The 27,082-nt window shown below is 39.2% G+C and overlaps 1 protein-coding gene across 1 annotated transcript in view; it reads left to right on the top strand.

Annotated features, from left to right (window-relative positions):
- The first annotated feature begins 1,683 nt into the window (after positions 1–1,683).
- The window catches only part of LOC133660700 (protein argonaute-2-like), a 72,823-nt gene continuing 47,424 nt past the window's right edge, over positions 1,684–27,082 (top strand). Inside the window, exon 1 of the mRNA XM_062064278.1 lies at positions 1,684–1,723. The gene's annotated coding sequence lies outside the window, so the exon portion shown is untranslated. The remainder of the gene's footprint in view (positions 1,724–27,082) is intronic.

Genomic DNA, 27,082 nt, shown 5'->3' with positions numbered 1-27,082 from the left:
ACGCGCACATACGGTCAAGCTATCAAATGTTTAGCAGCCAAGGCTGCATACTCACGGTACCTGATATTCAGCTGGGAATGACTACAACAGTATATAAACACAAGACATATATATACTCTATTAGCCACAACACAACCAGGCTTATATTTAATATGCCACAAATTAATCCTGCATAAAAACACCTACGTGTTTGTTATGCTAGCTCCTAGCTCCTCTGCTAGCTCCTAGCTCCATAGAACACGCCAATACAATTCAAACACCTGGTCAACACACACAATCACTCTGCCCAAAAGACAGTTCACCTAACCCAATGTTCATAAAGCTTATATATTTTTAAAAAGTTACGTACGTGACGCGCACATACGGTCAAGCTATCAAATGTTTAGCAGCCAAAGCTGCATACTCACGGTACCTGGTATTCAGCTGGGAATGACTAAAACAGTAAATAAACACAAGACATATATTTACTCTATTAGCCACAACACAACCAGGCTTATATTTAATATGACACAAATTAATCCTGCATAAAAACACCTACGTCTTTGTTATGCTAACTCCTAGCTCCTATGCTAGCTCCCAGCTCCATAGAACACGCCAATACAATTCAAACACCTGATCAACACACACAATCACTCAGCCCAAAAGACCGTTCACCTAACCCAAGGTTCATAAAGCTTATATATTTTAAAAAAGTTACGTACATACGCAAAAAAAAAGTTGCGCACATACGGTCAAGCGATCAAATGTTTAGAAGCCAAAGCTGCATACTCACGGTAGCACGTCTGCGTCTTTGTCATCCAAATCAAAGTAATCCTGGTAAGAGTCTGTGTTGTCCCAGTTCTCTACAGGCGTCTGTGTATCGAAGTCAAAAGTCCTCCTGGTTAGAGTCTCTGTTATCCGAGTTCTTCCATCTTGACTGCATCTTTCGGGAATGTAAACAAAGACGCGCCGGCTGTGTACTGTTGTTGCTGACTTCATTCGAAAAATACGTCCGTTTCGCACCGACAACTTTCTTCTTTGCTTGCTCAGCTTCTTTCTCCATAATGCAATGAACATAATTGCAACAGATTCACGAACACAGATGTCCAGAATACTGTGGAATTATGAAATGAAAACAGAGCTTTTTCGTATTGGCTTCAATGTGGAAGGCATACCCGTGTTCCCCGGGCTACGTCACACGCATACGTCATCCTCAGAGGCGTTTCGAACCGGAAGTTTAGCGGCAAATTTAAAATGTCACTTTATAAGTTAACCCGGCCGTATTGGCATGTGTTATAATGTTAAGATTTCATCATTGATATATAAACTATCAGACTGCGTGGTCGGTAGTAGTGGGTTTCAGTAGGCCTTTAATGTACTATAAGATGCTCTGTTAAAATGAAGCCAATAATGCCATTTTGTGTGGTCCCCTTTATTTAGAAAAGTATCGAAATACATTTTGGTACCGGTACCAAAATATTGGTATCAGGACAACCCTAATTTATGCACGTCAAAAAAATTTGTCTACAATAGTGTTAAAATAAAGGAACCCAAAGATACTAATGCTATCTAACCCTCATATATTTGTAAACCATACCTAAGATTAACTAAATAGAAAACAAACTACACCCCTGTGAGTTGGTATGATCTGATGTTGTCTGTAATGACATCATCAACCTCACAAAACCAGGAAATACCTGGCGGCTCCGCCCCAAACATTTCTGAAGATGAGCTGCCGCCACATGTAAGTATCTTGCAAAAGATAACTTAATACATCTAACTGATACAAAATGAAACCAGTACTGCTATAAATGCTAACAAACCAATAACATAATGATGTGAATTAGACTTGTTGAAACGAGTAATGAGTACCAAGCTCATCCAGAAAGTAAGTATTTTGTGAAGAAAACTACTCAAGTGTTTAGTAACTTGTGAGTAACTTCCGATTCATTTAGTAGGTATGTTTTAATGGCTCTTGGACTACAACCGTAGTTGGTGTGTACGTGTGTGTGTGTATTTATTAGTAATAGACCATTTCTATAAATATAAATATAAATGTTACATTTCCTAACTTTTAAGTAAACATTGAAGATTTGTGCTGCCTTGTCTAACATTGGCACATTTTAAAGACTGTACGTTTCCATGCACCAAATTAGTCCGATTTGTCAAATGTTTCTTCTATTTTTTTACCTACATGTGAGGTTCTAGTTCCCATGGTCTATCGCTAATACCACTGTTGTTGTTAGAGATATACATTATATTACAGGGATTCTCAAACTTTGGTACGCATACGACTAGCAGTACGCGAGCTCCATGTAGTGGTATGCTAAAGAATCACTTGATTAAAGTAGTGTTTTATTTTCCTATTTTCAAACACTTTTTACTGTTCAAACTGTGTGTTGTATTACAGGGGCCAAAAATATTAAAGATACTTGTTAGATAAAGCATCTGCCTTGTTTTAATGAATACTTCAGCCTACTACAATACTGTATTTTAATGTTGGTCATTATTGTACAACTTATATTTGTTCAGTATCTAATAAATTGAAATGTATTATGTTTGCAGATGATACAAATGTATATTGTTCAGGAGAAAACTTGAAGGAAGTGTTGAGGATAATAGATGTTGAGTTGCTTCAGCTAAAAAAATGGTTTGATATTATATAAGTTATATAAAATATCAAAATCCATTGCTATTCTTTATAAAGTAAGACACATGCTGAATAAGAAATGTCTGCATATGTTATATTGTTCTTTTTTTTTACATATGTAACATATTGTATTGAAGTTTGGGGAAATGTTTATAAAACAAACATAGACCCAATAATTAAACTTAAAAAAAGGGTAATTAGAATAATACACAAAGTGTGCTACTATGAACCTACCAATCCATTATTCATAAGTTTTAATGTGTTACAATTTTCAGATATTGTGTTTTTGAAAACAATGGAAATTGTGTTTCAAAGAACAACAACCTTACAGCTTGTATTCTTAGGTTATTTTAATTAAGAGGAGAAAACTATAATTTACGAGGGATATTGATTTTTTAAATAGGTGAAGTAAGAACGAATAGCAAATACAAATGTATTTCAGTTTGAGGAGTTAAATGGTGGAACAAGTTCAGTGATGAGTTGAATACATGTAGTTCTTTGTTAAGGTTTAAGAAAGCATTTAAAAGGTGTAATAATGGAAAATTATAAAATATAGCAACGATTACTTTCATCCCATTGATTTTTTTTAACGTTGATGTTCCAGGCTATCTAATTTTTTGGTGAATGTATAGGATAGGCAAATATAAGCTTTGGCTTCAGCCTATTCCTTTTTCGGTCATTCTTTTTGTGTGTGTATGTGTATGATTGTTAATATGTATGATCTGTGCTGTTAAATTGATCATACACAATGTTTGATTATAGGACCGGAATAAACTTATTCCATTTAATTTCATTGTAGTACTTAAAGGCCTACTGAAATGATTTTTTTTTTATTTAAACGGGGATAGCAGATCCATTCTATGTGTTATACTTGATCATTTTGCGATATTGCCATATTTTTGCTGAAAGGATTTAGTATAGAACAACGACGATAAAGTTCGCAACTTTTGGTCGCTGATAAAAAAAAGCCTTGCCTATACCGGAAGTAGTGTGACGTCACAGGAGGAAGGATTCCTCACAATTCCCCGTTGTTTACAATGGCGCGAGAGAGATTCGGACCGAGAAAGCGACGATTACCCCATTAATTTGAGCGAGGATGAAAGATTTGTGGATGAGGAGTGAAGGACTAGAAAGGCAGTGCAGGGTGTATCTTTTTTTGCTCTGACCGTAACATAGGTACAAGGTCTCATTGGATTCCACACACTCTCCTTTTTCTATTGTGGATCACGGATTTGTATTTTAAACCACCTCGGATACTATATCCTCTTGAAAATGAGAGTCGAGAACGCGAAATGGACATTCACAGTGACTTTTATCTCCACGACAATACATCGTTGACGCACTTTAGCTACGGAGCTAACGTGATAGCATCGGGCTCAAATGCAGATAGAAACCAAATTTAAAAAAAAACCTGACTGGAAGGATAGACAGAAGATCAACAATACTATTAAACCATGAATATGTAAATACACGGTTAATAATTTCCAGCTTGGCGAAGCTTAACAATTGAAGCTAACCTCAGCTACGGAGCTAGCGTGATAGCATCAGGCTCAAATGCAGATAGAAACAAAATTTAAAAAAACCCTGACTGGAAGGATAGACAGAAGATCAACAATACTATTAAACCATGGACATGGAAATACACAGTTAATAATTTCCAGCTTGGCGAAGCTTAACAATTGAAGCTAACTACGGAGCGGCGGCGGCGGCGGCGGCGGCGGCGGGCGTTGTAGCTTTCGACAACACCCCGGCCGCCATCAGAGTCGGCAAGAAACATATATTTCCCCAAAGTTACGTACGTGGCATGCACATAGCGACACGCACGTACAGGCAAGCGATCAAATGTTTGGAAGCCAAAGCTGTACTCACGGTAGTGCGTCTGCTATCCAGCTCAAACACAACACAACCTCCTGATTGTGTTGCTGTAGTCCGCCGTTAATACACCGATCGCACCTACAGCTTTCTTATTTGCAGTCTCCATTGTCCATTAAACAAATTGCAAAAGATTCACCAACACAGATATCCAGAATACTGTGGAATTGTTCGATGAAAACAGAGCAGTTTGTATGATGACACATTGGGTACAAATACTTCCGTTGCCGTCGTGACGTCACGCGCATACGTCATCATACATAGACATTTCCAACCGGAAGTTTAGCGGGAAATTTAAAATTGTACTTTATAAGTTAACCCGGCCGTATTGGCATGTGTTGCAATGTTAAGATTTCATCATTGATATATAAACTATCAGACTGCGTGGTCGGTAGTAGTGGGTTTGAGTAGGCCTTTAAAGTACTTTCTGAGGTGGTACGGGTTGAAAACAATATTATAAATAAATAAATGATAAATGGGTTATACTTGTATAGCGCTTTTCTACCTTCAAGGTACTCAAAGCGCTTTGACAGTATTTCCACATTTACCCATTCACACACACATTCACACACTGATGGCGGGAGCTGCCATGCAAGGCGCTAACCAGCAGCCATCAGGAGCAAGGGTGAAGTGTCTTGCCCAAGGACACAATGGACATGACTAGAATGGTAGAAGGTGGGGATTGAACCCCAGTAACCAGCAACCCTCCGATTGCTAGCACGGCCACTCTACCAACTTCGCCACGCCGCCCCCAATATTAACAGTTTGTTTTCCTTTTTAAAGGCATGTTAAATATTAAAATTGTGGTGTTTTTGGGTGCTGGGGGGCAAACACCTATCAACACATTGATTTAAATTAATTTGAAAAGGGGAAGATTTTAGATGTGTTTAGAGCCAATTAAGTTTGTAAATAGAGCTACTACTGTAATTTTTAGTTAAAAGTTATGATAAAATGTATGGAGATGGTGACCATTGGACCCAAATGCATGTGTTAACAAAATCAGAGAACTATGTACACTCTTTGCCATACGGGATGATAGACAGCTTTACAGACCGCAAGGTCATAGTGAGTCTTGAGTTGATTGGCTGAGATACAGGCGGGGTGGGACAAACAGATAAGACCATCTGACAACACAAGACAACATGTCAAAAAAGAGGCCAGTCACAACCAGACAGACACAAGTTATTCTACTGGTAATTGTTGACTAAGATTAAGCAAATGAAATATGAAAATCTGAGATTTATTACAAAATAATTGGCTAAAAGAAAAGGAAAATAATGACTTGCCAGGGTTCGATGGAGCTTTTCAACACAGTGGCAATTCCAATATAAACTTGTGTTGATGTATGTCAGGGTACTTGGGCTGAGTGATTTACATTGAAAATCTCAAAGCCAACATTTTGGCATCAAGTGGCAGCAACTGGCCATACAGACACTTGCAACAACTCAGAGTTAGTAAGCTAAATTGCCTTCAGGCTGCGCTAGAGGAGTGAACAACAGAGGAAGCCTCTATTTTATGAGGATTTGGCAGGTACACACACACACACACAACCCCTCCCATGTACAATACACAAAAATACTCCCATTGATTTTCTACACTTGCACACAGCACCATAGGTGGTCTGACAGAAGTGCTTTATTGTGCACGAATGAGCCTCAAATATCACAATGTTGCATCAACCTGCCACGTCTTTACCTTGTTTGTGGCAATAAATGAAAATGGTCGCATGCAATTTAAAAAGAAAAACAGTACATATCAAACTAAATGTGCAAAGCTATGGGCTTTTCTTGATATATACACATACCTAACATTTTTATGTAATTTGTGAAGACGCAGGGATGGGCATGGGATGATATACTATATACACAATATGACAAAAAAATTATATTTTCTTTGCTAACATTGTGCACATTTGATTAAAAAAAAAATCGGCATGGTTAATGTTTAGTAAGGAAAAAACTATCATTAGAGTAATTACTTAATGCATATTTATTTTGAAGTTTTGTCACTAATATGTATTAAAGGCCTACTGAAACCCACTACTACCGACCATGCAGTCTATATATCAATGATGAAATCTTAACATTGCAACACATGCCAATACGGCCGGGTTAACTTATAAAGTGCAATTTTAAATTTCCCGCCACACTTCCGGTTGAAAAAGCCTTCGGAGGATGACGTATGCGCGTGACGTAGCCCGGGGAACAGAGGTATGCCTTCCCCATTGAACACAATACAAAAAAGCATGAGGGCTGGCTGGCGTAGGTGGAGCACTAATGTTTTTATCATAGCTCTGTGAGGTCCGGTTGCTAAGTTGCTAAGTCAGCCTTGGCGTCGTTAGCAACAGCATTGTTAAGCTTTGCCAGGCTGAGATCTATTAACCGTGTAGTTACATGTACATGGTTTAATAGTATTGTTGATCTTCTGTCTATCCTTCCAGTCAGGGATTTATTTATTTTGTTTCTATCTGCATTTGTGACAGATGCTATCACGTTAGCTCATGCTAAAGAGCTTCGTCGATGTATTGTCGTGGAGATAAAAGGCACTGTGAATGTCCATTTCGCGTTCTCGACTCTCATTTTCAGGAGGATATAGTATCCGAGGTGGTTTAAAATACAAATCCGTGATCCACAATAGAAAAAGGAGAGAGTGTGGAATCCAATGAGCCAGCTTGTACCTAAGTTACGGTCAGAGCGAAAAAAAATATGTATTTCACTGCATTCTAGTCCGTCACTCTAACGTTCCTCGTCCACGAATCTTTCATCCTCGCTCAAATTAATGGGGTAATCGTCGCTTTATCGGTCCGAATAGCTCTAGCTCCGTTGAAAACAATAGGAAAATATGAGGGAGTGAACAACTGACACTGTCACGCTACTTCCGGTAGGGGCAAGGGTTTTTTTTATCAGAGACTAAAAGTTGCGAACTTTATTGACGTTGTTCTATACTAAATCCTTTCAGCAAAAATATGGCAATATCGCAAAATGATCAAGTATGACACATAGAATGGATCTGCTATCCCCGTTTGAATAAAAAAAAAATCATTTCAGTAGGCCTTTAAAATTGGTGCTGTTAAAAATATATTTTGTTTTAAATCAGGTTAATTGCACTTTTAAATGTTGATTAATTGTGATTAATCACAGTAAATTGCTTGCTCGCAAAATGTATTTTAACTTCAAAAAAACACTATTTTACAGCAAATACAATTTTATTGTCGGATACACAAACATGTATTTGCTCAAAACCTGTTAACAGTATTTTCGCCAGGTTATATGTTGAAATTAAATTTTCCACCAATCGCATTAGCACTCATCATTACACAAGCTAATGCATTGACCTGATCACCAACCGTATAACAACGAGCTCAATCTTTCAGATAAAGGAGCATGTGAGGTACACATAATTTGGTGTGATTAATCTGTGTTTATATCTGATTAATATGTGTTGTAATCAATCCCACGTGTCAACATTTTACCTTTGACAGCCCTGATTAAAATAGTACACATACGGTAAGCAACAATAGCAGGGTTTTTTAATTTTGTCACCATCATGTGGGACACAACTAAATTACCTTTGGCACACGACTTTAAATCAATCAATCAATCAATCAATGTTTACTTAAATAGCCCTAAATCATGAGTGTCTCAAAGGGCTGCACAAGCCACAATGACATCCTCGGCTCAGATCCCACATCAGGGCAAGGAAAAACTCAACCCAATGGGACAATGAGAAACCCCCCCTGGGCGACCGGTGCAATGGACGTCGAGTGGATCTAGCATAATATTGTGAGAGTCCAGTCCATAGTGGCTCTAACATAATAGTGAGAGTAAAGTCCATAGTGGGGTTGCATTTCATATGTACTTATAAACAGCCACAAGTACACTTAATCACATTAAATATTTGTCTTCCAGTATGATATTCAAAGTTTTATCAAAATTCGATAGCATGTACAACATTATATCAAATATGCATCATTCGAATGGTGCTTAACTACACCATTTAAAGAGCCATAATTACCTATTTTCTGCACTAAATAAATTTAGTCATGATCTGCAAAATCTAACTTAGCTTATGCAGTTTTAAAAGTTATACTGTTTTATATTTTACAACAGCAGAAGACAAACAGACGTTCAGTGTACATGTGTAACAGATGCCAGCTTGTGTGGCTGTGCTATATATTACGTTGGTTAAACCTCACTCCATGACACATTTAAATGCGTGGCTTTTAGCGCGGCGCTGCACAGCAAATTAACAGCCCGTAGCTTTTAGTTCGCTTGCTAGCGCTGCTCAGTTTGACTCTTGATCAGTGGGGAAATGTGGTTGCCGGTTCGAGCCTATTGTGTGCACAGCTGGGCTTTGCAGATGACATGTGTAGGCCTACTTTGGAACAAAGTAAATTACTTTTAAGAAAATGCTTCGTGCTTGCCTTGAAAATGCATTTCAATGCTACAGTATTTTGTTGCTTGCAAATTTCTCGCCACATGTGAAGTGTTCAAAAAATGATTTGTGAACAGAAAATTAGACTATATTTTCTGCTGAGATTTACCTGTATTGGTATGTATTTATTCATACATAATGTGCCAGAATTTATTTTGGTTAAAATGCAAAAAAAGTAATGCCCAAAGTAAATGTAAGGCTGCAAATAAACCAATTGGAGTAAATGCATTAATTTAATAACCCTTCCATAGACCCCCACAGTACGCATACCGAGACATCAGGCACACTGAGGATGTCGTCTCTACCGCTATGCATGTGGTATTGACACATTTGGAAAAGATCGCCTACGCCAAGATTAGGGATGATGTTTGATAAGGAATTATCGAGTTCGAGCCTATTATCGAATTCTCTTATCGAACCGATTCCTTATCGATTCTCTTATCGAGTCCAGATAGGTTGTTGTATATGGAAAAAAACACACAATATTTGGTTTAACAAAAGCTCACTTTTATTATATAATAAAAAAATAAAATCTAATAAATAAATAAATATTGACTGTTACCCACCTAAAAAAATACAATAAAATAAATAAATATTGACTGTTGTTACCCAAAGTATATTAAGTGGGATTTTTCAGAGAAACAAATATATACAGTAACACAAAAACAACCTGTCTCTGTGATCACTATAGGTGTATAAATAATAATATAGTGTTAAATAAAATCAGTCCCTTGGGCACAAAACTGAAAATAATACAGCTCTCCAAAAAGTGCACTTCTGCTGCTGTTTGACATAACTGTTTGTTATGATGCTTTGACATTTTTGCACTTTATTTCTTTATTGAAAGACAATTCTATGAAGAGAAAAGTTCTTTGCAAATGTGGTTACAATGCTAAAAAATGAAAAGTTAAAGCTAAAAAAAGAAATACACTTAATTGAGTTAACATTATTTCTTTATAGGGGGAAAAATGTTATGAGCTAGAGAATATAACAACTACACTACCCAGCATGCAACGGGAGTTACGAGCATGCGCGGTAGCCCCGAAAAGTGTTGCATGTTGCCACGCTGTGAAAGTAAACGTCAAGAACTCAGCCAACACGCCTCGTCTGCATTATTTATAATTAGACAGACAACACATATACAGTGTGATTTTGTTTTGTTTACAAGGAAAGAAAAACAAAAGTTAAAAAAGGGAGATATGTTGTATATATATGTATGTGCTGCGGTTGTTTTAAGAACGTTGCGACAGCTGCCGTAAAGGAGGTGCGTTGCTAGCCTGGTTGCTATGTTTCCGGTTGGTCGTAAAAGTGTTCGTCATGTGTTTTACCCTGCTAAAATCTCTCAGTAAAGTTATTCGATGGATTATAGCTTTTGTTTTGAACTTTATTACACCTTGGAGCGCTTTTTCCCGTCCATTGTTTTCCTGCTTTCGCTATCTGCGCCTAATGACTGAGCTACGTGACGTCATTTCTTGTGATGTTCCACGGAGCATTTCTGGTCGGGTCGGGACGGGATTCGAATAAAGAATCAACTCTTTTCCTTTACTATAGTGGTCTCGATAACGGGTACCGGTTCTCAAAAAGGGATTCGAGTCCGAGGACTCGGTTCTTTTCTTATCAAGCAACCGGGAAAACCGGTTTCGAGTATCATCCCTAGCCAAGATGTTGTTCGACTTCAGCTCGGCACTTAACACCATCATTCCATAAAAGCTGCAGATTGCAGTCAGACAGGATAGGAGACAATGCATTGAGCATTTTTACGCTGAGCACCGGCTTCCTCAGGGCTGTATTCTCAGCCCTTTCCTATTCACTCTACTGAACCGCGACTGCGAGGCCATGTCCAGCTCAAACCACACATTTGCTAATGACAAAGCAGTGGTGGGTCTCATCACGGGGAACGATAAAACATCGTACGAGGAGGTAAAGCGTCTGTTTTTGTGGTACGCTATATTGCCAAAAGTATTCGGCCACCCATCCAAATGATCAGAATCAGGTGTCCTAATCACTTGGCCCGGCCACAGGTGTATACAATCAAGCACTTAGGCATTGAGACTGTTTCTACTAACATTTGTGAAAAAATGGGCCGCTCTCAGGAGCTCAGTGATTTCCAGCGTGGAACTGTTATAGGATGCCACCTGTGCAACAAATCCAGTCGTGGAATTTCCTCGCTCCTAAATATTCCAAAGTCAACTGTCGGCTTTATTATAAGAAAATGAAAGAGTTTGGGAACAACAGCAACTGAGCCACCAAGTGGTAGGCCATGTAAACTGACAGAGAGGGGTCAGCAGATGCCGAAGCGCATAGTGCAAAGACTTTGTGCACAGTCAGTTGCTACAGAGCTCCAAACTTCACGTGACCTTCCAATTAACCCACGTACAGTACGCAGAGTGCTTCATGGGATGGGTTTCCATGGCCAAGCACCTGCATCTAAGCCATACATCACGAAGTCCAATGCAAAGCGTCGGATGCCGTTGTGTAAAGCACGCCGCCACTAAACTCTAGAGCAGTGGAGACGCCTTCTCTGGAGTAATGAATCATCTGGCAATCTGATGGACGAGTCTGGGTTTGGATGTTGCCAGGAGAACGCTACATTTTGGACTGCATTGTGCCGAGTGTGAAATTTGGCGGAGGAGGAATTTTGGTGTGGGATTGTTTTTCAGGAGTTGGGCTTGGCCCCTTAGTTCCAGTGAAAGGAACTTTGAATGCTCCAGCATACCAAAACATTTTGGACAATTCCATGTTCCCAACCTAGTGGGAACAGTTTGGAGCAGGCCCCTTCTTCTTCCAACATGACTCTGCACCAGTGCACAAAGCAAGGTCCATAAAGACATGGATGACAGAGTGTGATGTGGATGAACTTGACTGGCCTGCACAGAGTCCTGACCTGAACCCGATAGAACACTTTTGGGATGAATTAGAACGGAGACCGAGAGCCGGGCCTTCTCAACCAACATCAGTGTGTGACCTCACCAATGCGCTTTTGGAAGAATGGTCAAAAATTCCTATAAACACACTCCACAACCTTGTGGACAGCTTTCCCAGAAGAGTTGAAGCTGTAATAGCTGCAAAAGGTGGACCGACATCACATTGAACCCTATGGGTTAGGAATTGGATGGCACTTCAAGTTCATATGTGAGTCAAGGCAGGTGGCCAAATGCTTTTGGCAATCTAGTGTATATTATGGCGAAGGAGATGGTTGTTGACTACAAGAAAGATAGTCATGTGCACACTTGACTTACCGTCCAAGCAACTGCTGTTGAAAGCGTCAGCAGCATCAAGTTCCTAGGTGTGCACATTGCTAACAATCTTTGTTGGTCTACGAACAACAAAGTCCTGACCTAGAAGGCCAAGCAACACCTTTACTTCCTGTGGAGAATGAGGAAGGTGAATTTATCTCGCTAAATCACGGTGTTCACCTACAAGGGGATCATAGAGCACGTCATAATCTACTGCATCACAGTCCGGTTCGGGAACTGCACAGTTGCACAGCGCCACACTCAGCACAGGATTATAAAAGCAGCACAGAAGTTTTTTGCTGTCTCTCTACCCAAAATGGCAGACTTTTACACCAAGCAGTGAGCTACGTAAGCCAGCAAAGTAATAACTAACTCCTCTCATCTTTCTCACCACCTCTTCACTGGGAGGTTGCAGTGTATTCGAGCCACACCTTTCAAACTAGGAAAAAAAAATTTCCTCGAAGCCATCACAACACTGAACTCGCTCCCTGATGCGACCCTCATACTGCCCGATTTATGTATTGGTATATCACTGTTGCCTTGTCCATGCACTTTGCTCTCGCACTGCTGCTGTTGTAGTAAATGCACTGAGTAGAGATGTCACGTAATGGAAATTTCATATCACGGTTATTGTGACCAAAATGATCACGGTTTACTCATATGCCTGTGGTATTGTTGAATGTGCCCAAAATGTATTTAAGAGTTTTTAAAAATAACTAAAATAAATGAACATACACAATGTTCGAAAGTCCATTATTATGCATGTTTTGTGTTTCTTATGCTTCACTGGTGATGTGGTGTCTTACCGTATTTTCCGCACCATAAGCCGCACCTAAAAACCACAATTTTTGTCAAAAGCAGACAGTGCGGCTAATAACCCGGTGCGCCTTATATATGGATTAATATTCATATTTATTTTCATAAGGTTTAGGTCTCGCAACTACGGTAAACAGTCGCCATCTTTTTTCCCCGTAAAAGAGGAAGCGCTTCTTCTTCTACGGTAAGCAACCGCCCCCATAGAAGAGGAAGCGCTTCTTCTTCTACTGTAAGCAACCGCCAAGGTGAGCACCCGCCCCCGTAGAAGAAGAAGCTCGCGGATATTTAATTTCATTTGTTTTTCTGTAAAGACAACAAAATGTCTCCTACTAAGAGACACGCGTACAAGGTTCCACTGACTTTTGATATTCATGTGAACCGCACTGTGGATACAACGGGAGCACGTACGGTGAATATTCGCACCACAGGGAATGAGAAGTCGTCCTACTTTGGTTCTAGCTTGCCATGCTAACGGCCAGAAACTTCCGCCCACGGTGATATTCAAAAGGAAGACCTTGCCAAAAGAGAACTTTCCAGCCGGCGTCATCATAAAAGCTAACTCGAAGGGGTGGATGGATGAAGAAAAGATGAGCGAGTGGTTGATAGACGTTTACGCGAAGACACCGGGTGACTTTTTTCACGCAGCGCCGTTCCTGTTGATCTATGACTGCATGCGCGTCCACATCACAGATGGTGTCAAAAAACAAGTGAAGCACACCGAAGAAGAAGAATTCGAGGGATTTGTGGATGAGTAATAACTTCAGAAAGTGAGCTTTAAATGTTTATTTTGTGTGTTGTGTGACACTAACGTATGAGCAATGTTGAGTTATTGATGTTGCTATTGCTCTGCACTATTTTGAGTGTTACTATTTTTGTGATTGCACATTTGCACATTACATTTTGGGAGTGAACAGAGTTGTTAGAACGCTGGTTTGTAATATATTATTAAAGTTTGACTGACCTATCTGACAGTTTTGTTGACATTCCCTTTAGCGTAGCGTAGGTGCGGCTAATAGCACGGGGCGGCTAATAGGTAAACAAAGTTTTGAAATATGCCGTTCATTAAACGTGCGGCTAATAACACGGGGCGCCTTATGGTGCGGAAAATACGGTACTCTGTTAAGTGGTCTTTGAACGCACTGTAGAAACACCTGTGTCATTTTTTTCCGATTATATATCAATCACTCTGTCCTAAGAGAGCACAGCTTGTAGGTTCAATGTGCACAATTGAATACCTTAGTTGCTCTGACAACAATGTGTTTATAAATATTAAAAATAGGCGCCGGGCCTGCTCAGGGGTTAAAGAAGCTGACATGTCTCTTGTGTGCTTTTCCTTGTCTTCCTCGCGCTCATCAAATCACCAGTCAGAACTCAGCTTGTTCACATTCATGTCCTGACAGACAGTCGGAATTTATGCAATTATTTTAACATATGCACATTTACCCACTCTGGTGTTAAAAAAAAAATCTCCAATTTCTGTGAACATGGAGGGTGCGGGTTGCCGAGCCCTGATCTACAGTCTGACAGTTTTGATTATAAACGATGCATTGCAAAAGGAAATGTTTCATCATTTAACTGTACCTCATGTTAGGGATAGCAAGCATATAAAATATTTTTCAGGCTTACATAAGGCAACAACTTTTGCTGGTAAGTGCATTTTTAAACATGTACTGCCTGCTGTCAGGCTTTCTTTTGTCTGTGAAGTTATCAGTCATTGTCTTTTATCAAAGGGAAAGAGAATAGGTGGAAGATATTTTGACAGTTTCACATACACAAACACTGAATAAGTCCCGACCCAGCTGCTATTTTTAGCTTGTGAAAAGATGTCTTCAAACAGAATTGGTCTTTCAGTTAGTTTGTATTCTGCTTATTTAATCACTTACTTTTACATCCTCTCTCTGAATAAGTGAACACTCACATGTGTTTTTAGCATCGCAGTATCAGCTGCAGTGAATGTCAGTTATTACTCTGGTGTCAGTGGTTTAGCTCAGGCGTTACCTCTGTTTAAGGCTGATCTCATTTATTGCACATTTCCTCTGTTGGCTTAACGGCTGGAACGCACGCACACACACACACATTCAAACACACACGCACACATCCTGATGAGAAACAGGAGGGAAAACAAAGTGGGACTGCATTGCTGCACCCTTTTGAAGACATAAATATCACATGTGTATTAATACATTTTCAAATATCCTTCTGTGTAGTTTCAGGTTAAGTGCAAGAAAAAGCACATGTTAAAAACAAAAAAATGCATATACCATACTAATATATATTTTTAATCTCACAATGCAATCTGTTTATTATTCTATTGTTAACTTAAAGTTGTTATTCGTAATCTCAGGGCAATGCAATTGATCGCAACTGGAGTGTTTGGTTTGTCTTGGAAGACGTTTCGCCTCTCATCCGAGTAGGCTTCATCAATTCATGTTCATACACTTAGATTTGTCAGATCTAGTCTAGCGACTGGTGCCAAAACCCCAAATGTTTATACTCCAAGAACCAGGAGGTTGTGCCTGGGAAAGGATGGTTTCGCCCTATCATAGTGAGAAAAACTGTTTTGATGCAAACAACCAATCCTACTGTCAAAGCCAGCGACAGTCGTTGAAGTGTAAATTCCCCTTGTTAGCATTGAGGTATTGTGTGGCAGAACGGTCGCTTTGGATCGACTACTACAAGTCCAAAATAGTTGGAATCCCCCGCGTAGGCGTTCCATTCCGTTGTAAACAATTTGGTCACCTTCTGTGACCAGAAGTTTCTAACTTCTGTTATTTATTAGAAGCTAAATTGTAGAGTCTTTTAGGAATGGTTGAAAGGACAGTGTTGTATGTTCAGGGATGCTTTTTCAACCTTGACATAGATGGCTTCCCTCACTCCTCTTTTGTACCATCCGTGCTTCCTGTCCAGAATCTGTGCAATTGTGTTCTCAAAAGAGTGCTGTTTCTCCCTGAGGTGGAGGTAGACAGCTGAGTATTGCCCTGAAAAGTTTGCCCTTCTATGCTGTACCATGGGTCGGCTTAGTGGTTGTTTTGTTTCCCAAATACATGAATCAGTGCATTCATCATTACACTGGATAGCGTACACCAGATTGTTTTTGTGGGTGTGGGGTGTATGGTATTTAGGATGCACCAGTCTCTGTCTCAGGGTGTTGCCTGGTTTGAAGTGTACTGGGATGTTTTGTTGGTTAAAAAATATTCTGAGTTTCTCAGATAGACCTGATACAAATGGAATGACAATATGTTTGTGTCTGTCACTTTTTTCCTCCTCATCCACTCTGTTCTTGTTATTTCTGGAACTGGATGCACTTTTCACAAATGACCAGCTGGGATAGCCACTGGTTTTGAGGGCTTCCCTCAAATGCCATGCTCTTTCTCTTTAGGCTGGTAGGAAGATTATCAGCTCTGTGTTGTTGGGTTCTGATAATGCCCAGTTTGTGTTCCAGTGGGTGGTGTGAGTCAAAAAGTAGGTATTGATCGGTATGTTTATGAAAGTTCTCATTAATCCAGGTCATTGTCATCTCAGGGCATTTGTGGGGGATTTTGACTATTTTGGACTGGTAGTAGTCGATCGTTCTGCCACACAATACCTCAATGCTAACAAGCGGAATTTACACTTCATCGACAGTCATTGGCTTTGACAGTTAGGATTGCTCGTTTGCATTAAAACAGTTGTTTTTCTCAATACTATATGGGGAAACCATCCTTGCCCAGCCACACCCTCCTAATTTTTTGGCATATAAATATTTGGGGTTTTCACACCAGCCACTGGACTAGATTTGACCAATCTAAGTCTATGAGCACGAACTGATGAAGCCTACTCGGATGAGCGGCGAAACATATTTTAAGACAAACCAAGCAGTCCAGTTGCGAGCAATTGAATGCCCTGAGATATTGATCGGTATATGTGGGTTTTCGGTAAACCCCAACATGGAGGCCCTAGTTTTCTCCAATGTGGACGTCAGTCCAAAAAAGGCAACTTACTGTCTTTGACACCCCCACGTGTGAACTTGATGTTTTTGTCCATTGAGTTAATGTGCTCGCAGAAGGCTTGTACTTTTTGGTTTCTGATTTTCACCCATATGTCATCCACATATCTGTACCAATGACTTTTTGGTGCCGTTCCCCTAAAAGAGCTCAGAACTCTCTTTTCTATGTCCTCCATGTAAAGGTTTGCTACTATTGGGAATACAGGTGATCCCATGGCACAGCCATGTTTTTGTCAATAAAACGTTCCCATGAGTTGAAAGTATGTAGTGGTAAGGCAAAGTTGCAGCAAAAGGCAAAAATGTTGTGGGTTTAGTGTGGATCTATCCTGTAAGGTGTAAACACCTAGTAGACGTTGCCTCACTTTCTTTACTGCATCCTGGATTGGAAAACAGGTGAACAGGGAGGTGACGTCAAATTAAACTATAGTTTTATTTTTGATCAGTTTTAGCTCTCTGATCTTCGCTCCAAAGTCAATTGAGTTTTGGACATGATATGGAGTTTTGACAATCAAAGTTGCTAAGATGTTAGCCACTTACGTAGCAATATTGTATGCCCCATCTTTGTGTATTTTTAGAAGGCCATAAATATCAGGGCTGGGTATAAGCAGTAATACAATGCCCAGTTGATGGCTTCTGACTTTTGTAGAGTTTGTAAGTACTCAATGATTCTTCTCTTATACCCACTTGTGGTACTCTAATATGTGTTGGGAGTCTTTGAGAAGTGTAAGCAACTGGATTTGGTAGTCAGTTGTGTTGAGAATGACTGTGCATCTCCCCTTATCAGCTGGCAGGATCGTAATGTTTTCATCCTTGCCCAGTGATGTTAGTGCCTTCCTCTCCTCCAAGGAGAGATTTGGGGGTGGGGGCTCGGCATTAGAAAGAGCTGCTGTCAATTTCAGCTGTATTTGCTCTCTTTTAGTTTTTGTTAGGTTGTTTTTCCTAACGGTTGATTCCGTCGCTGTGATCAAATCAACTGTAGGAACCTGATGTGGAGTCATGGCAAAGTCCAAACCTTTCGCCAATATAGATTTTTTCTGGTTGGTAGTATTTCTACTGGAAAAATTTTTATCCATCTATATTGTGATTCATTATCAGTTGAGTTCCCAGTTATTTGCCTCTAAATGAATGCTTGCGGTGTGGGGGTGTTATTATTACTAATTTTTGAAACATTCTTATTTGTCTTGCTTTGGTTTTCTTGTGTTGTTCAAGTTGGGCTTTGATTGTGAAATTTGTCACCTTTTCACAGACCTCTTCAGACAAGATGTTTTGCAATTTGAGGAGTAATTAATCAGATTTTACTCTGAGGCTTTCAATTGTAAAATTGACCAGTTTTACTCTCTCATTCTAGAGTTGTATTTGCGCTTTCAACAGGGTTGTGTCTGTCCTGTGGCCTTTCATAGTCGAACGAAAGCGTAGGCTTGTGGGTAGGAGGCCATTTTGTCTACATTGTTGTTAATCGGTCTTATCTAAGAACTGTATAGCGAACTGAGTGATAGCTACTTAGATGAAGTGTTTCTACTTAATCTTTAACTTGTCAGCATTAAGATTAGCAGTTCCTGTTGTTATTGCATGAATTAATAAATATGTAAAACATTGGTCCATTTAAACCTAAATTGCATCGTAAAGACATGTCGACAGTACAAGAAAGCCCAAGACTGAGTATTGTATGCTGCTAGTTTGGAAGTCCTAAAGTTTTATTAAATCAAGATTAAAACTGTCTACCCAGATGAAAGAGCCCCCCTTCAAATGAAAATACCTTATGATTTACCCATTTATTAATATTTTACTTCACTGGAAATATCAGATCAGTATGTTGTATGACCAAAATTGAGAAAATAAATATGTGCTTTGTCCTGTCAGGTTGTCACTTCACAAGCTAGTCACTATGGCACACTTTACATCTCCTATATGCTTATGAAAATCACCATGAGCAGGATATACTATTTTAGGTACAATTATGTAAATGTCAATTAGAAAGACATGTTGAGACAAGGTTGGTGTGTCAAAACAATTGAGCCATATTGGCTATATTCAGATGATAACATACAACAGCATACACTAATTAGAAAATAGCTCACCGGAGGAAGCAAACGTTTTGGTGGTGAAAAGAATTGAGGACTTGGACAGATACATTTAACACATACAACTGGTAGTAACCTGTTTTTTTACAAGGCTGGACTAACTTCATTCTACACACATCCATGATGCACATCACTGGCAGCACTCAATCCAAAATGGAACTGGAGAATGTTGTATGCAAATTATACCACCATGAAACATTTTTAGAGTAATTCAACAACCCTGGATTGATGAAAAAAAAAGAAAATATTTTTGATCTGGAGGGATATGAACTCAATATATTAACAGTACCAGCAAGAAAGGAGGAGGAGCAGCGGTGTACGTGATGAGGGACTTGAACGAACAATGTGGTGAATAACATGTAATATGCTATTGACACTATTTTGGAATGCATAACCATTGAAATATGTCATGAAAAAAGTAAGGCTGTCAAATAATCAAAATATTTAATCGTGATTAATCGCATTGTTCATTGTTAACTCAAAATGATCACGATTAATCGCAGACAAATTAAACATTTTGTCATTAAGTGTACCCTAGACAGTTCATTTTTACATTTTTAATACCATGACTGGACAATTATATTGCTTGCATTACATGTTTTTAAACAGTATGCTTTATGAAACAGCCCAACACAAAAACACAATTTTAAATATAATATAATATATACCTGCAATTTAATAAGTAATATAAGTAATACAGAATGTGTACTTGTACACTTGCATTTAGAGGAGAGGAGCTACACTTCCATGTTTAGATACCAGTGTGGACTGTTCCAATCATGCTTTAATCGTCAAAAATGTTAGGTGATATTTGTTCTACCTGACTAAATGTTTCTGATATTCTGTACTTTACATATTGTACAAGTTAATGACATTCATATCTCTGCATGACAATGTTTTAACCTTCTCTACCTACTAATAAATAAAATGTAATATTCAGCCTGTTAAACATTCTGTATTTGCCGACTATCAATCAGAACAGGTCCGAAAAGAACATACTATACCATAGCGATGGTAAATTTGTGCAGTTGAGTGGGCAGCAGAGGACATTGGCAGGCATACCTGCAGTATTAAACATAGTCTCAGTGGTAGCGGTAAAAAAAAGACACGCTTGTTCAAAGACAACCTCCTTCCTTCATCTCGCTGCTGCCATTACAATACATTTAATTCTGCCAGAAAACATTTCGGTAGAAATATCACAGCGTAACACATAACAGAATAGTATGATCGTATTATAAGACACTTTTTCGTTGTTTTGTTGTTTGGACCGGATGTGAAGCATAGCACTGTTCCTATGAAGCCGCCAACTGGATGTGTGTGTTTTGTATGAGAAAAGACTTCACATGTTTTGACAAAAATCTCAGATAAAAGTGACTTTAGAGTTCCTCTCTTCCGTCTTTGTTTCTGCTGAGCTTGTTTTCCATCTTACTAAAGCAGTTCGAGTAACAATCTACATTTTTTGTTATTAATGCATTCAACTGTAATCCAAACATGGACATGAAGCTCCTCCTCAGCAGCAATGCACGCCAGCAGCGTTTGCATCAATGATGTCGTCTCACGGCGATTAGCGGTAACATGGTCTTGTCTTGTTTGGCGAATGACTTGCCATGGCTTTGGATCTGAGATTTCCATAAGGTCCATCTTTCTTTGTGCAGTTCTGCTAGCTATTTTCAAGCGTGTGGCTTAACAGTAACTGGACGCCATTACACATTTCCCCAATCTACGGAATGGGCCGAGGGACAAAAACGTCAACCGTGCGTTAAAAAAATGATCGCCATTAAAGGAACTTATAGTCAATGCGTTATTATCCCGTTAACTTTGACAGCCCTAAAAATTGTAAAAATGTACCCATCATTTATATGTATAGATCTCCTAAGTCAAATATTGATACATTTGAGAACTGGATCAAGGCAACCTTCACTAAAATCAGTCAAAAAGTAATGTTCTTATAAGTTGACTTTAATATTGACCTCCTGAACCCAAACAAACTGAAGTCCATAGATGACTTTATAGACACAATGTAGAGCCTGATTTGATATCCTAAAATCACAAGATCAAGCAGAATCACAGGGCAATGTGCCACATTTATTGATAATATATTTTACAAATTATTTTGATAATAATTAGGGCTGTTAAACGATTAAAATATTTAATCACAATTAATCGCATTTTGATTATAGTTCAAATTAATTGCCATTAATCACGGATATATGTAATTTTTCATCATTAAGTGTACCATAGTCAGATACATTTCAAGTTTTAACACCGTGAATGGACAATTCATTAGCTTTAATGAAATGTGTTTTAAACATTATGCTTTTTTAAACAGCTCAACACAAAAAGGACAAACAAGATTTCATGACAATAAAAAAGTATATAAAAATGCTTGCTGTGTGTTATTTTGCCAGATTTTGTATTTTGTAGAAATACAAAAATTTGTATTCCTGCTTTAGGAGCACTTGCAATGAGAGGAGGAGCTACATTTCCATGTGGTACCAGTTTCAAGGATAAATAACACAAAATGTGGATTGTCATCATCATGCTCTGATTGTCAAAGATGTTTGGTAATATCCATCCATCCATCCATTTTCCACTGCTTGTTACTTTTGACTCTGCTGAAATTTGTGATATTTCTACCAGAATAAATGGCTTCTGATATTCTGTACTTTACATGTTGTACAAGTTAATGGTCTTTATATTTCTGCATGACAATTTTTTAACATTCTCTATTAATTAATCAAATGTAATATTCAGCCTGATAATCATTTTGTAATTGAGGACTCAACCAGAACATGTTATAAAATAATTTACACAATATTTCTGCCAGCTGGAAAAAAACAAAACGTATTCCTCAACTGATGTACTGGCATTTCTTTTGGTGCAAGTATCACAGAATAACATTAGAAACCATCTCTGACAATTATGGATGGGTACAGTTCACATTTGAATTGATACAATACTGGTAATCGATAACGGTACTCAACAATAGCAATTGTTGGTACTTTTGTGTGTGTTCCATCCATCCATCCATTTTTCTACCAATTGGTCCTCATAGGGTGCTGCTGGAGCCTATCCCATCGGCGTTCGTGTGGAAGGCAGGGTATCCCCTGGACAAGTCCCCAGCTCACCGCAGGGCCAACACATACAGACAACATTCACTCTCACATTCCCACACTAGGGCCAACTTAGTGTTGTCAATCAACCTATCCCCAGGTGCATGTCTTTGACGTGGGAGGAAGCCTCTGAAATTGATATTGTTTTTGGGATTCTAATAATTATGTCTTTTCCTAAAATGTTCTTTTAGTTTTATTCTTGTGTGTAATATGCCTGTTCCGTAATGTGTTTTTTCTTGAGAGTGATGCCATATTTGTTGTGTGTGTTCTGCTTTGTTGAATAAAAGTAAAACAACAAAATCAGTGACAAGCCGTCCTCACTGCGCACCAATGATAGTTACACAGGTGAGGTTGTAATCAAAAACCCCTGGACTTCTGAGTATGAAGTGCTTTTTTGAACGTTCTTTATTTGTGCTATAACTATGACATATGTTATGAATTGTATTTCTTTTTTTGAATGTAGTACAAAGCTTATTTTTTATAATTGTGTAATGTGTTCAATTTGAATGTCACAAAATTCCATGAAAGGGACGGCGTGGCGAAGTTGGTAGAGTGGCTGTGCCAGCAATCGGAGTGTTGCTGGTTACTGGGGTTCAATTCCCACCTTCTACCTTCCTAGTCACGTCCGTTGTGTCCTTGGGCAAGACACTTCACCCTTTGCCTCTGATGGCTGCTGGTTAGCGCCTTGCATGGCAGCTCCCGCCATCAGTGTGTGAATGTGTGTGTGAATGGGTAAATGTGGAAATACTGTCAAAGCGCTTTGAGTACCTTGAAGGTAGAAAAGCGCTATACAAGTATAACCCATTTATCATTATTTATTATGAAAACATTTTTTTTTGTGCATGTTTTACTTTTTGTTAAGACCTGTTAGGGCACCGTTTTAAAGTATCGATTTGGTACTCCATTTTCTACCGCTTGTCCCTTTAGGGGTCGCGAGGGGTGCTGGTGCCTATCTCAGCTGCATTCGGGCGGAAGGCGGGGTACACCCTGGACAAGTCGCCACCTCATCGCAGGGCCGATTTGGTACTAATATTGGTTAATATGTACGCTGTACGCTGTATGCTAGCCATACAGCGTATACAGCTGTGTACAAACAAAACATGAAATGTTGGCTAATACTTTACAGATACTGTAATATGATTGTTCATGTTCTTCAGTCAGTACAGATTGCTGTCTTATCGCAGTGTGTTGTGCGTTACAAACACAAACGCGTTTCGTGCTAGCTTATCTCTCTCTAGCTTTTACGGCTAATACTGAAGTGTGCCGATGTGTTACTGTGCTACAAAAGGAGTTCCTCAGCGTTCGCTGTTACAATAACAATGTCACTACAGCTTGGTTATGGTACAGGTTACAGAGTGTAAATTAATGTATTTTTAAAGTAATTTAGAGGTATAATTGATTGCTCCCATTAGCTGCATTGCTAGCCACCAAGAACAAGCCTATTTTTACATGTTAGAATGCAGAAAAAAAATCCCCCAAAAAATGTTGTCTTCTTGTCTCTTATAATGATTGTGAACGATAGGCAAAATTCCAAAAAAAAGTGCTGTTGCCCTTTAAGAGACACAATCCTCTGCACTCAAGTTTAATAGATCAGCTTTGCTTGTGCTATCAAGTATGCACATGTTTTATTATAGACAAACCTTCAGTAGAACAGGTGAATGTTGAGTTTTTTTTCTATATATATGGTGACCAGTACAGGTTATAACAAGCCTCTCAACCGAAAGTCGACTGGGATAGACTCAAGCTCACCTAAGATCAGGGGTGTCAAACTCATTTTAGATCGGGGGCCACATGGAGAAAAATCTACTCCCAAGTGGGCCGGACTGGTAAAATCACGGCACGTTGACTTAAAAATAAAGACAACTTCAGATGTTTGTCTTTGTTTAAAAGTAGAACAAGCACATTCTGAAATTGTACAAATCATAATGTTGGGGACGTTGTGGCGCGGTTGGGAGAGTAGCCGTGCCAGCAACCTGCGGGTTCCTGGTTCGATCCCCAGCTTCTACCATTCTAGTCACGTCCGTTGTGTCCTTGAGCAAGACACTTCACCCTTGCTCCTGATGGGTTGTGGTTAGCGCCTTGCATAGCAGCTCCCGCCATCAGTGTGTGAATGTGTGTGTGAATGGGCGAATGTGGAAATAGTGTCAAAGCGCTTTGAGTATTTTGAAGGTAGAAAGGCGCTATAAAAGTATAACACATTTACCATTTGTTGGGGTTATTTTTACACTTACATATTGCGGTTAATAGTATTCTATCTTTAGTTGCGGTTATTTATATTTTCTGAATACATTATGTGATAAGGTTCATCAGTCAACTCATTGGTGTTAATTTTCAATCCATCAAGATAAAAAAAATTATATCAAAATCAAATTACAGTATGTTATATATGTAGTGTGATCATTTTCCTCGACTGATGTACTAACATCGTGTGGTTTATTTTGTACATATGTAGCCTCATCTACAAAGATACAAAAAATTGTTATTTCACCATCCAGTGGACACATTTAGAACAGCAGTTTCTTTCATTCCAAAATTTCAGGTTGATTTTTATATTAAGCAAACTCATCCCGCGAGCCGGATGAAACCGGTTCGGGGGCCTGATCCGGCCCTCGGGCCGTACGTTTGACACCCCTGCCTTAGAGCAATAGAATATGAGGTCAGAGATGTATTGATTGTTTATTCTTTTTTATTTAACGTATCACTTTTTTTGTGTTCTCCACCAAGGAGGTGTGTCATCACCATTTGTTAAATAGCAGAGTTACAAATACCAGTATTTATTTATTTTTTTAAATACAGGCCAATCTATACATTTGTGGTGGATTTCAAAAACAGCCCAAAAATTAAGTACTGATCCAAAATGCCCAGTAAGAGGTGTGTGGCGTACTTATTTTGCTGCCTCACTGTCTGCCGTCAACAATTCTCACCCGTCCCACCACCAGCAGTCCATTCTTTCTGTCAGTTTCTGTCTGGCTCCGTATGAACAGACAGGCAGGGACAGGGAGACGTTGTTGTGCTTGCAGTCTGACACTATCAGCTCATAAATTCCTGTCAACAGCTTGTATGTCTCCTCCTTCCCTGACTCTCTCCCTCCCTCGGTCCCTCCACTGGTGAAGGAACTCAATGACCTCACAGTCTTGCTCAGGCAAATGTTTCGACATATGACAAAAACATGGACAAAACCGCGTTAGATAGATAGATGGAATTTTAAATCCCACTGCCTTCAGCCGTCTTTTCCTCCCATTCTGTGTTTATTTCCCTCAGGCAGTGCTTGCTAACAGAGAGTTGTCACTGACAAGCACTACCTGCGGTTGGGGATAAACACCTGGGTAATGAGACTATCCTGCCCCTCACACAATATTTCTGAATTCAGACGGACAATCGGGCCGTGCAAGCAAAATAGGGGCACCTAGTTATGTGTCACACACACACACACACATGCAGAACGCAATCAGGACTGCAAGTATTGGACACATACTGCAGCACGGCATCTGTTGGAAGTAGCAGTGATCAAAACACGGCCGTGTCAGCCAAGACCAAAAAATCCAGACCGACTGAAAGGCATGCTGCATTGATACGAGGAGAGGGTGGGAGAACCTCCCCAGCCATGACGAATAGTTCATTCTCCAAACTTAGCAACAACTCCCACTCCAAGTGTTGACAGTGAGAACGTTAGTTTGAACAATTTGCTGACTGCCTGCAGCCAACACTGTGGTAACGCTTGAGAACCCCTGCAGTGAATCATCAGTACTCGGAGTAATGTCGATCAGAGAGTGGATGTAATAGGAAATTGTCCCAAAAATTAAGCAATGTATTTATTTTCAACAGCGTTGTTGTACCTCTAAAAGGTAGGCGTAAAATCAAGCAAGGTTAAGTTTTAAAAGCAAAAACATTCAAGGGTACCTATTATGATTTTTGTGTTTTCCGACTTAGTAATTACAATATAATGTTGGATAATCATGTTAAACGATGCCAAAGCATCAAAATCTAGTGTTCATGCATTTTGGCGTAGTTTTGGATCTTTCTGTTTGGAGGTTTAGCAGTCTGGCTACATCCTGACGTCGCAGTGAGGCTGAGGTACTATTTTGGACATGTAGTAAAGTGCACAACCAAAGGGGGAGTATCTCCTCCTCCTCAGCTTTAGGCTGTGAGGAAAATACAAAAAAAGTTCGGATAAAATATTATTTTAATCTAATCTTTGCATGTGCATTATAACAGAAAATACTGCTAAAAATAGCTTTTTTTAATGCAACTTTGAATCGATTGGCAAAAATGCAGGTGTACCTAAAGTTTTGACAGAGTGAATAATAAAATTAATCAAGTTCAGTTTCGAATGCGTCTGGAAAATAAATAGCGATGATGACATCAATCAGAATCAGAATCAGAAATACTTTATTAATCCCCAAGGGGAAATTAAGATTTTCAGCACAATCCCATTCAAGAGCAGACAAACATTACAGGGAGACAGAACAGGATAGATGATGGGTCTGCCAACTTCCGGCACCAAAAAAAAAGGAGAGGGGAGAGGGGGTCCAGACTGAAGCCAATGGGGGGAAAAAAAACTCATAGTCATAGCACATATAAGCATGTGTTAAGAGGAAAACATCAAAGAACACAAAGGACATTAAAGACATTAAAAGAGCAGAGCTGATGCAACCAGCCATTTCTACATTCAGCTACAAAAGTAAAACAACAACAAAAAAACAAAAAAAAACATACACTGTGGTGGCCTCTGCGGTGTTCCACGCCATCATCTGCTGGGATGGGATATGTATTTAAGATATGTATTTAAACAGTGTACATTTTCAAAAGATAAATCATGATACTTTTGGAGAAGGTGGGGCGTAGTTTCATTTGCAATCTAGGAACGTTTCTAGAAACAAACATCTTCAATCAAAATCTGCCCATAACTTTCGGAG

This window comes from Entelurus aequoreus, linkage group LG11, assembly GCF_033978785.1.
Source record: "Entelurus aequoreus isolate RoL-2023_Sb linkage group LG11, RoL_Eaeq_v1.1, whole genome shotgun sequence".
Lineage (NCBI taxonomy): Eukaryota > Metazoa > Chordata > Actinopteri > Syngnathiformes > Syngnathidae > Entelurus > Entelurus aequoreus.
This window is presented reverse-complemented; position numbering and strand designations above follow the sequence as displayed.